The sequence below is a fragment of the Sciurus vulgaris genome (assembly GCF_902686455.1).
Source record: "Sciurus vulgaris genome assembly, chromosome: 4".
Taxonomy (NCBI): Eukaryota; Metazoa; Chordata; class Mammalia; order Rodentia; family Sciuridae; genus Sciurus; species Sciurus vulgaris.
In genome coordinates, this window is record NC_136464.1 from 15,726,195 (window position 1) to 15,738,399 (window position 12,205).

Below are 12,205 nucleotides of genomic sequence, written 5' to 3' on the forward strand. Positions count from 1 at the left end.
CTATTTTCCTCTTATGAGGAATTGTCATGAGCTGCCTGTTGTCTGATCACTATGATAGTTGTTTATGTCCTTTTTTTTTTTTTTTTTTTTTTTTTTTGAGAGGGGATCTCACTATGTTGCCCAGGCTGGCCTCAGACTTGCAATCCCCCTGCCTCAGCTCCCCAGTAGCTGGGATTATAGGTGTGTACCACTATACCTGGCTTGTTCATGTATTTTACTCTAGATGTGGAAAGGCAAGTCCAATTCTTGTTACTTAATCATGGCCAGAACCTTCACCCAGTCTATAACTCTTTAAATCTCTACTCCATCTATGGTTAAATGCCTCTTTTTATTTCTAATATAATTCACTTATTCCTTCTCTTTTTTTCTTAATAAATTTCACTTAAATTTTTCATTTTATTAATCTTTTCAAAGAACCAATTTTTATACTAGTTTACCATTTCAAATGAATCAATAATTGAATGTATCTATAGGTAAACAGTTTTCCTTTTTCCTCATTCTTTCTTCTATCTTACACCTTTTAATGGGGGTGACTTTCCTTTATATAAAAATACTTACATATGTATGTACTTAAATATTGAATGTACAAACAATATAGAAATTACTTTAGTGGTGGACTCAATACATGTCTTAAAATATCTTTAAAATATCTTTAAAATGCCATCATTTTGAAAGATAATTTGCTGTTTGCACAATTGTAGATGGACAGTTATAGGCTAAGAAGGATTCCATCGCCTTCTGCTTTCCATTGTTCCCTTCACATAGTCTGTTGTCAGTATGTTATGTCTTTCCAGGCTATGACTTTTCTTTTTGGTTTTTAGATCTCTTTCTTTGTCTTTGATCTTGTTCAGGCTTTTGTTTTTTGGTGCCAGGGATTGAAGTCAGGGGTGCTTAACCACTCTGCCACATTCCGAGTGATTTTTAATTTTTAATTTTGAAACGGGGTCTCACTAAGTTGCTTAGGACCTCACTAGTTGCTGAGGCTGACTTTGAACTTGCAATCCTCCTGCCTCAACCTCCTGGGCTGCTGGGATTACAGGCCAGCACCTCTGTACCCTGCTCTTTTGTTCAGTTTTGATATAATATACCTAGGCCTAGATTTGTTTTTAATCATTTTTTGATACATATTATATTTTCTTTATCTATTTCTAGATGTAATATTATCAGCTGTTTTTCTTCAAATGTCTTTCTTCCATGTTTTTATTTTCTCTTATAATTCCTGCTATTTACACATTAATAATTTGCACATTCTCATTCTATCCTCCAACTCTATTTACCTCTCTTTTGTATTATCCATTCCCTGATCTTTCAGAGTTACATTTCTAACAATTTAAAAAAATATCTACCTTCAAGTTCACTACTTCTTTGTTTGGTTCTATCTTTCTGTTTTATCTATCCATTGAATTTTTAAATTTTGCCAGTATTTGAAAACTTTCTATTTGCTTCTTTTTGGAATTTGCTTGCTCATTTTTAAAATCTCCTGTTGGCTCAGTTTCATGATATGTATCCTTTGTTACTTTATATATTTTATTCCTTACTTCATATTTGTTATATAGGAATTATATCTGAAATATTAGTATCTGTATCTGCTTTTTGCTGTTTCTTCTGGTTCTCATCTAGAGAGGCTTATTTTCTTGTGTATCTGGTGATCTTTGATTACAACCTCAGTTTTGGTTGATCTTAGTCTGTGGAATCCTGGGGGTCAATATTGGTGTTATAAAATGGCCTTTTGGCTTGCTTCTCTTGGGAGTCAGATGGTACTACCCAGGGTCATTTTCATCTCTGTTAGGAACCCGAGCCAACGAAGCACCTCAGGTTTGGTATCCGTACCTTGCATGTTTTCTGCATTCTTCCTTTCTGCTTGTTTGCCTCCTCATTGCCTATTATGTGGCAGGCATTATAAAGGTATTTGATAAAAAATTAAGTAGCTCAGTCTGCTTTTTTTGGTTACTTGAAGTTATGCAGAAATAGTTTTCTCATGCTATTTGTGGAAAGTTTAGGTTAAAAATGAGAAGTGATGGTGAGTCAACAGCTGAGAAGCCGTGGGAGTAAGAATCAATACTCACTCATTTTAAAAAATCACTGAAGATAGAAAAAAATGGATGATCTGCACAAACTCTTTTTCTAGTCAAAGTTGAATTTTTGGTAAGAATCAAAAAGTAATTTATCTTTATTCAGACACAGATTAGAATGTTTCTGCCTTTGGGTTTATGTAAATTCTTCTTTACAGTTTATAGCATAGACTGTACTGTATTTTCTGACCTTAGAAAGTGGTACTTAAGTCTGGTGCAGTGGAACACTCTGCAATCCCAGTGGCTGGGAGGCTGAGGCAGGAGGATTGCAAGTTCAAAGTCAGTGTCGGCAACTGAGCAAGGCCCTAAGCAACTTTGAGCGACCCTGTCTCTAAATAAAATATAACAATGTCTGGGGATGCTCATGGGTTAAGCACCCCTGGGTTCAATCCCTGGTACCAAAAAGCAAAAATAAAAGTGGCACTTAATATTTCTCCAGAAATGTCTTGCACTTTGCAGGTTGCTTTTACAATGACTTCTAAAGAATTCTATTATTTCAGATGAGACATTTGTTAGGAGCATCAAGATAGTATCAGGAACTTGGTTGCCACATGGTTGGAAGGATTAGTTTCAGACTTCTATGATTATAGAAAGATATTCTGGAATGATACAATTGATCCTAAAAAGGTATTTCAAAGTATCATCTCCAAAACATAAGCCATTCATATATATTTTAAAATCTGAACTGCTACTTAACCTGAGGAAGAATAAATCTAAGTTCATAAGAAAACTCTTTCATAGCCAAAGATGAACTTTGATAATAAACTTACCACTTTCCAACCTATTAGTCAATCAGGTACTGAGAGCAGTTGTCCTTCAGTATCCATGGGGATTGTTTCCAGGACTCCTGAGGGTGGATGCTCAAGTTCCTTATATGAAGTGGCATAGTGACTGGGTATGGTGGCTCAGGTCCATAATTCCGGTCACTTGGAGGCTGAGGCAGGGGCAAGTTCAAGGCCTACCTGGGCAACTTAGTGAGACTCTGTCTCTAAGTAAAATAAAGAAGGGCGGGGAATGAAACTCAGTGGTAGAGTGCTTGCCCAGCATGTGCCAGGCCTTGGGTTCAATCCCCAGCACTGCCATGAATAAATAAGTAAATAGTTATATTTGCATATAACCCACACATGTCCTTCTGTGTACTTTAAATCATCTCTAAATTACTTATAATACCCAATGCAATGGAAATAATTGTTATACTGGATTGTGTAGGGAATAATGGCAAGAAAAAAGTGTACATGTTTAGTACAGACACAATTATTTTATTTGAATATTTTCAACCCACAGTTGGTTGAATCCACAGATTGGAACCTGAAGATATAGGGAAGGCTGACTACACTTGCTGTGTGCCTAAAATATTGTAAGGTGCTTTACTTCAGACTAATATGTAGGAATATATTTTATAATCATCTGTGCTATTATAGGAATCTTAAGGACAAGAGTCAGAGCTGTCTGTACTTTATCTGAACTTCCAGTATGAGAGTTTAAGGACAGAACTATTGTGGCAGATGGAGAAAATGACTGGATGTTAATTACAAGGATAAAGGTAGCAAGGTACACAGCTCTAGAACCTCTCCCTGTCCCAGCATGGTGCCTAGTATAATATATGCTCTGCAATGTACTTCTAGAACAAAGTCATTCAACAAGACTATCCACGTTCTACGTGTTAAGGAGCTTGCGATAATTTGGGAGGACAGAAAACATACAACAAAATCATCAGGCAGCAACACAAATGGTTGTACTTTAAGCAGTTGTGTATTAAGTAAAAATAAAAAAAAAGTTCTGAAAATACTTGCTACAGAAGGTATTGAGAAAAACGAGATCGGTATGAGTTCAAGTATCTGGAGAATATTTCATAAAGAGGTGGTACATGAGTTAATTTGGGTGGGGAGGAGGCATTTGCAAGCAATCATGAGAATGAACAAAGGCAGAAGGCAAAATCACATGACATTATTGAGAAACAGAAACATAGTCCGTATACATTAGCGTTTGCTTAGGGAGCAGTCAGAGCTGACACTGGGAAGGTAGGAGTGCATAGACTCTAGAGGACCCTAACATTTCAGTACATATAAGCTCTGCACTGACATGAGTCATGTCAGTCTTGTTCACTACTGTACCTTTCATAGAGACTGGTACATAGTATATATTAAATAAAATATTGCTGGATTAATTAATTGTCTGAGAATGAAGACACTTTGAAATGTTGAAACCTTTTCTGGAGATCTGTAGGAACCCAGGAGGTTTTGGAACAGGAATATGTCATGTTATAAATAGGAAAACTCTTCTCCAGGCAATAAGCAGAATGAGGTAGAAAGGGGTGAAGGATGGATGCTGGTAGAGCAGCTAACCTATCCCTGTAATCATCCTTTGAGGGAGAAGAATTAATAGTGAACAGGGTAGTGGCAAAGAGAAGTTGCTTGATTGAAGAATCTGAGTTATAATTTATTGGTGAATTTCAGGTCTAAAAGAGAGTGAAAGGAATGTCAAGATGGATAAACAATGAACTGATTGTAGTGGTTGGTATTTGAATTTGAAAATTGCTTTTCTCATTACTTACCTGTTTTTCTTTTTTTTTTTTCTCCCTAGCATTTCCTTCCACACATTATCATTTAGTTGGACTTTCTTCCGTGGGGCCCAATTATCCAACAATTATTTTTCTTAGGAGAATTATATTCACCTGTTGAGTGTTTTCTAAATTCCCAGAGCTATTACGCAGCTCCCATCGCATCGGGAGAGCTTTGGGAGGTACCTACATAGCAACGAACCAGACCACCTGCTGTGAGAGTTACAGAGGACCGGCGGACAGAAAAGAGAGTTGTGGGAGGCCACCTTTGTAGTTTACAACTCTGGCTTAGGTGGATTTTCTTATGCTGCCTACAAGCATCAAGCTCCAGTTGATAAACTTGCAGGGCATAGGATTTTTCCTTGTATTTTCTCATTTGCACCCTGACATTTAGAAGGCGTGGATTGGTTAGTGTTCACCCTCTTTAGACCAGGGCAGTCCCGACATCCGGAGTCCGTTGATTCAAGAGCAAGACCTGGCGCTAGGTGGAAGGTCCCTGCGCGACAGGGCTTCCTTCAAGGATCGAAGCTCTCCTAGGGCTGAGCTGGCTTCCAGGGAGTCATAGGTCGCCCGCCCGCCGTGGGGACCGCCAAAGCCGCCTTTCCGCTGAGAGCCGAGCCCCATCAGGCGCCCGAGGTCTACCCCTCCTGTCAAGGGCACCGCCTGCGGGAAGGAACCGAACGGTCCTTTCTTGCATTCCTTCCCTGGGGCCAAGGCAGGAAGTTGGAAAGCCATTGCTAACAGTACCATTATTATTATCATCGAAGACCCAGGTCGGGAGAGGGTAGGACGCAGAGCCGGATCGCACGCCCCACCTCGCTCAGGGACAAAGCTCCGCCTGGCGCCGCAGCAGAGCGGGCGGCGCGTCCCCAGCAGCGGCTGGACCCGGGTGGGCCCGGCCGGCGGCCCCGCCCAGCTGGCCGCGAGCTGTCAACGCCGCCGCGCCCGGCGGGTCCCTGCGGCCGCTGCGTCCCCGCCTGCTGGTCGCGCCGCGCCGAGCCGGCGGGCAGGTGTCCTGCGGGAGGCGTCCCTGCGCGGCCAGCGGAGGCGCCCGGGGCGGCGGGCGCGTGTGCGCCGGGGCGCGCGGCGCGGGGGTTTTCCTCCCCACGCCCTGCGCGTTTCTCCCCTGCCTTCCTGCTTCGGCGCCGGCCGCCGGCACCATGTCCGCGAGAGGTGAGTGGGACCAGGTGGGCACGGCTGCGGACCCGGGCGCCCGGCCGGCCGGGGCGGGCCGCGCAGGTGCGGGAGGGCGAGGGCTGCGGGAGCCGCGCCGGCCCCGGCCCGGCCTGAAACTTTGGCAGCGGATCCCTGGGCTCTGGACGGCTGCGAGCAAAGGAAGCACTCGCCCTTGACCTTGGTCCCCGGATGTGGGCGAAACCCGGGCCGAGGTCGGTGCCCAGCCCACCTGTACTGGCCGCACGTCCGGGCTGGGCGGGCGTGGGGGATGGGCTGCCGCCGCCCGCCCTCGGGAGCCTTGGCGGGGCTGGTGCGGAGGGAAGAGGAGCTATTTTTTTTTTTTTTTTTTCTTCCTTTCTTGTTACCATTTTGCAGCTCGTTTATGGAAGGAATCCAGGGCTTGATGCAGCAAGATTTAAAGCCGCAGTGTTTACACTCCAGAAAAAAAAAAAAAAAAAAAAAAAGTAAATTCTCTACCTGGACTCCCCCTTGAGTTAATCTCCCCTTCCTCTCCCCACACGTCTTTTTCTGGAGTAAAACGCTTACAGCAGGTGAAATGGGCCGAAGGAAAAAAATAAATCAGAATTGCTTTTCAGGCAAGAGTGAAGGGAATGTATTTCTTGCCATCTGGAGCAAGCGATGATGCTGGGAGAGTGAGTTAGTCATAGCTCGGTGACTGCTACTATGAGCGAAATATTAAAGAGATCAAGTCATTGTGCAGCTTGCGAGCAATTAAAATGAAGTGCCTTGGTTGCTTTGTCATAAGCATTTAAGGAAAATATTGATTATTTTTAGAAAGTGTACTTTCAAAGCAATAAGTCCCATCCCTTTTGATACCCTGAAAGCAACTTGTAAGAGGAGTTACAAAGTTGTTTTTTAAACTCTGAAGCTTTAATCCTGCTTTGGTGGTGGGGTAGGGAGGGGGGAGTTTGGGAATTTAATAATTAAATTAATTAAGCGCTGCTTCTCAGAGGATTATAAGGAATACTGTAACCTCTATCCAGAATGTTTCATTCCTTGTTAAGGAATCTGGTCTTTGTTGATTGTTCTGGTTGATTCCATACCTGGAAATGGGATGCTAAGTAAGGACGGGGTGAAATGAAGAATTCACATTGTAGACATCGAGCTACAAAGGTGACATGAGGTCCAGAGATACTACTACCTAATCATGCCCAATAATTTGGGCATATTAGAGAAATTAAAAAAAGAAGATGAGATGCATATGATTACAGGGGACTCAATGAGTCTGAACGGGATTTTCTGAGCGCCCAAGGGATTCCAGCTGTACAATCTCTTTAACTGTGTTTGAAGATCCAGACTTTCAGTTCTGACCATTGTCCAAAGTACAACAAAGAACATGTGGAGAATATCTGTCATAAGTTGTAAAGCTCTCTGGGGTCAGAGTCCACCTCCCATTCGGTTGTATGCCACTAAAGCCCTCAGTACAGAACCTTGCACACCTCAGGAGCCAAGTGGCTGTGGGAACCTTGGTGTGTCCTGGGAAGCAGCAGGTCTGTTAGGTGATGCCATCAGTTTCACTTAGTTTCTGGCCCTTCCTTTTATAGGGGCTTTGGTGTATCTGGGGATATTAAATGAAGTTGACCCAGAGATTCAGAAGGACTATAAGCTCTGAATTGGGGCTGTTTTCTTTAATATTTCTCCCTGAACCTACTTTCAAACACGATGATTTAGAGTTAAAGACTTTTCACTCAGCTGTCCTGTTTCCCCTTTGAACCCATGTCAGTAACCTGGAATTTAGCAGTTTCAGGTCTGACTCATCTTTGGGGCTGCCAGGGGGCAGAATAATAATAAACATCAGTTATTGAATGCTTATTATGTGTTGGACACTTTATGTGTTATGTGGCTTAATCTTCACAATAACTCAAGCAAGTCGATATGGTCTTTATCTCCCCATTTTACAGATGAAGGAATTGAGATTTTGAAAGATTATGTAACTTTCCTGAGTTTAAACAGCTGGTAAGTGGCAGATCCTGATTCTACTCAGTTCAGTTAGACTCTGACAGATCCTGTCTTGCTACCTCTATTCTTAGCCCTTTGAATATTATCTTAGACACCACAATCATTGATTTGCTAAAAAAAAAAAAAAAAAAAAAGTGGCCTCTGTGGAATTTAAAGGAAATAGCCTTGGTAAGTAACTTGGAAGCCCAGTACATTTAGGAACACGTTAATGGGCTTTTGGGGGTGACAAAGTAAAGGAAAGAGGCTGCTGATGCTTGATATTGTTATTCTGACATTCCCATTCATTCCACCTGTTTCAGTTTTGAGGACCAGAAATTCCTAGATATTACCAAAGACTTTTCTTGTGTTTTTAGAAAGCACTTTATTTTGTGAATTTGAAAAAAATTCTAAATGTTTAATGGAAGATTGAGTAGAGTAGCTACTAAATTGAGTTTACTTAGAGTAATGTCTCTTTTGTCATTTATTTTTTATAAGATGTCACAACTGAGCTTCACTAGTTTATCAATTGTGTCTATGCTCTGTGTTTGTACTCCTGAAAGCATAGATAAACTTTTAGGATTAGAAAGTTAATGTGCCTACTTACATATGGCACTTATAAATAGGAATATCTTTAGACTCCTAGAAAGATAAATCCCAAAGACTTAAAAATTAATCTCTTCTTATTTATAATATCTAGGCTTATAGTTCATGGTAAAAGCAAAACAGTGTTTTAAAAAACTGAAAACATTGAAACCAGTTTGGTCTCATAAGAAAAGCAACTTTATTAAGAACGTTTTAGAAAAATATTCTTTTTTTATTGTAAACAAATGGGATACATGTTGTTTGTTTGTAAGAAAAATATTCTTTTATTAATCTGTTCTTTAGATACAAACATGGAGTATTGAAATTTGGTTCACTATTCAAACTAACAATATAAAGTTTTTAGTTTTTAATTCCATGTTGGGGGAAACTATGACATTCCATTTATGCTCTAGTTAAATATTCTCATCAAATACTTCTAGCTTCTAATTTCTACCACTGAGGCCAAAATGAATCCCTCATATCTTGATTTTTGAGTTGCCTGTTAGAGGAAATTATAACACTTAGAATAGTGTTCCCATACTTGGGGAGAATTGTCCAGGAATTCCTTTAAAAATGAAGATTCCCAGACCTCCTTCCAGATCTAGTGAATCATAAAGTCTGAAGGGGAGGGCCCCCAAATCCTTGTGTGAAAAGCTTTCTAGGGTGATTCTAAGGATTAATAGACTAGAGTGGTATCCCAAAATTTCAGGATCGTAAGAATCATCTGGAGAATTTATCAAGCATATTGATAACAAGACTGTACTTTAGAGCTACCAAATCATAATATTGAGAGTAGACCTGGGAATCTATGTGTAGGCATACCTGGGAACCATTTAATTAGACGTTATTTCTTCCAAAGCTGATCATCTGGCAAGTTTTGAAAAAAAAGCTACTTTTTAAGTTATAAAAGTAATACATTAAAATCTATTATCAATATATTAATATATTGAAACTATATTAGCACATCAATTTGCATATATTAAGGTTTTTAAATTGTAGTGTACTTAAAATTTAAACATAATAGAAGTATATAAAGTTAAAAATGAATGACATGTATGTATAACATATCAAAATACACCCTACTGTCATGGGTATCTAAAAACAACAAATATAAAAAAGAAAGTTTCCTATTTTTATGCCCTATCAATTTATCAGAGTAAATAATGGCCAATAGTATGTCCTGTACATCTTTCCAGACAGTCTGTTTGTTAACTTTTGGTTCAATTCAATATATGTTAAAAAACCTATTCAATGCAAGATATATGGCAGTTAACAAGCACTATACGTAGAAAGGGTGTGCATTAGCTTTTCAGAAGCTTGAATCTTGGAAGAAAAGGTCCAGGAATGGGCAGAGTGTTCCATTGCCCTGGCAGGGAGGTAACTCAAAGCATATATGCTTGGGAAACATAGGCTTTGCTATTTTTTTTCATAACTTTCATAAAACTGGAAGCAAACTGAATGTTAATCCTTAGGGGAACAAGTGACTAAATTATGGTGCATGTATATTTACATATTATGGATGATATATGCAATTATTAGAAAGAATGAGTTCCATCCATGTGTTAGACTGGAGACACAACCATGACTCATAAAGTGAAAAGAGTGAGTTCTAGAATAGAGTGTATGTGATATGTGATCCCAGTTTTGTAAATTGAGAAAAATCCCTATGTGTGCATATGTGTATGCCATGAGCACAGATCACAGTTGGAGGACAGTATATACCAGGCATTTAAAAGTGGTGACTCTAAGACAAGGGGGAAGGGAGGAAAGATAGCTGGCTTTTCTTTTGAGTATATCTTTTTGGTTTTTGGTAGCAAGTAGGTATAGGTTTAATGATTGAGAGAAAAAATCCAATATAGGAAAAAATGTCCACTTTATCCTGACTTATTCACTTCATTTGTTAGACTCAGGGACATAGACCTGCTTTCATTTATTCAATGGATATTTATTGAACACCTGTAAAGTGCTAGCAATTGGTTAAAAGAACCCAGTACAAACCTTCAAGGAGCTCTCAGTGTTAGGGAGTGACAAACAAATATTTATTAAAGGATTTGCTGAGTTCAGAGAGAGGCATAAGAGGACAGGGAAGATGTTAGGATTGGTCAGAACATAGAGTGACACCTAACACATTCATGGGTGAGGACCACAAGATCAAGTGAAGCTTCTTAAAGAAAACTGAATTTGTTCTTGGACACTGAGTTGAACTTAGGCAGATGAAAGAGGATGGAATGGAGGGAAGGGCTTTCCAGGAAGGTGGCATGAAAAAGAAACAAGACCGTGATGAGCCCAGGAAGCTTGTGTGGAGTGTGTCGGGGAGACCCAGACCTCTGTGGACTCAGGAGGTGGAGTGTGCTCTGTGGGCACAGGGACAAGAGAGGGGTTCCAGAGCACGGAGGAATTACGCCAGTGGTAAGAGATGTGCTGCAGGAGGGAAGCAACGGATGAGAGGGTAGAGGGATGGGGCTTGGATCGTTCAGCCTTGAAGAATGCAGGGGTGTAAGAGGTGCTGGCTGCTGGCCCCAAACGTCCTAACTTTGGCATGAGGAATTTGGGTTGCTGACCAAGCTGAGAGGACAGGGCAGTGGTGGGCTGGAGGCGGAAGCCCTCTGCTGGACACTGGTTCATTTAGAGTGTCAGAGGCCCAGATTAGGATGCCAGGCAGAGGGATTATGGGAATCCGAGCCACACCCACTTTTTGCTGATTTCCTAGTTTCAGAGTTAGAGCTGGCTCCACAAACCTGTGCTTTCTGGTTGCTAAAGGGTAGACTCTTGCTCTGCCTCATCTTTCTTCTCTCTCTTGCTCTGCCTGTAAACCTATGCCTCTTGGACATATCATTGTAGCTTTATGTTTCTTTTGTGGTGATGTGGTAAAGCTTAGTGCACTAAGAGTTATGATTTGGTGTGAAGTGAGGGCCATTTTTTTCTGTCCTGTGTCAGCAATCATTTTTTTTTTTCTACTTGAGTTATAGAACTCTCAAGCAGTTCATCAACCTGAAGAAAGGAGAAGACGTCTTTGAAAGCCAAGCATAGCCATTGTTAATTTTAAAAAGAAAAAAGTTTATTTTTAAAAGAAATATTAAATTAGCAATACACTACATTTCCTGGAAATCCTTTTTTTCATTCAAAATAAATGTCTTCCGATTCCTTATGTAGATTTTTTTTTTTACATGAGTTTTGAACATCAATATCTCACTTGTGGGACTATTATCATATGTCTCAGCAAAGGTTTGCAGAAGGTTGAATTGTCCTCACATTGTGTCTGTGCACAGCACTAAAATGTAAAAAAAAATATTTTGAATGATACTTTGCTTGTGGCTGCCATTATCTAGTTAATCACTGGTTTCCAACGTGGTTGAGTAGAGAAAGGAAAAAGAACGAGAGTGGTCAGCATTTCCTTCTGGTTAAAGCAGTAATATCTGGAAATCTCTCTCCATTCATCCCATAGACATCCATTGAGCTTTCCTGGACTTCATCATCAGATATAGTCATCTAAAATCCAGCTGTCAGCACTTGTTAAGTTTCATAATGTCACAAGGAATTGACAGACGCAGGTTGCCATCTCTGTACCAGCAGTGTCTCCTTAGCCCCTAAAACTCATAGCTAACCATACATAGCAGCTTGGGCCCAGAAGAACCTGCTTCTTTTACCCTGTTCCTTAAAAACCTCTTGGGAGACATTTGGAAGCTCCCTGGTCTTCTCCTGTAGCCCCTTCTGCCATGGGGTCCACCCATCTTGGTGACCTGTGGCAATGCTAAAAAGGATACCTATGCCTCACCCCATGGGTAGAGCAAGGCTTATGTTTCCTGCAAACTCCCCCTTTTAGCTTGTTTTCTCCCTGACTAGATAAGGTCTGCTT

At 40.6% G+C, this 12,205-nt stretch overlaps 1 protein-coding gene across 1 annotated transcript in view; it reads left to right on the forward strand.

The window, feature by feature from the left end:
- The first annotated feature begins 5,513 nt into the window (after positions 1-5,513).
- Positions 5,514-12,205, forward strand: part of ABLIM1 (actin binding LIM protein 1) — a 307,615-nt gene continuing 300,923 nt past the window's right edge. Inside the window, exon 1 of the transcript XR_013763491.1 lies at positions 5,514-5,805. The gene's annotated coding sequence lies outside the window, so the exon portion shown is untranslated. The remainder of the gene's footprint in view (positions 5,806-12,205) is intronic.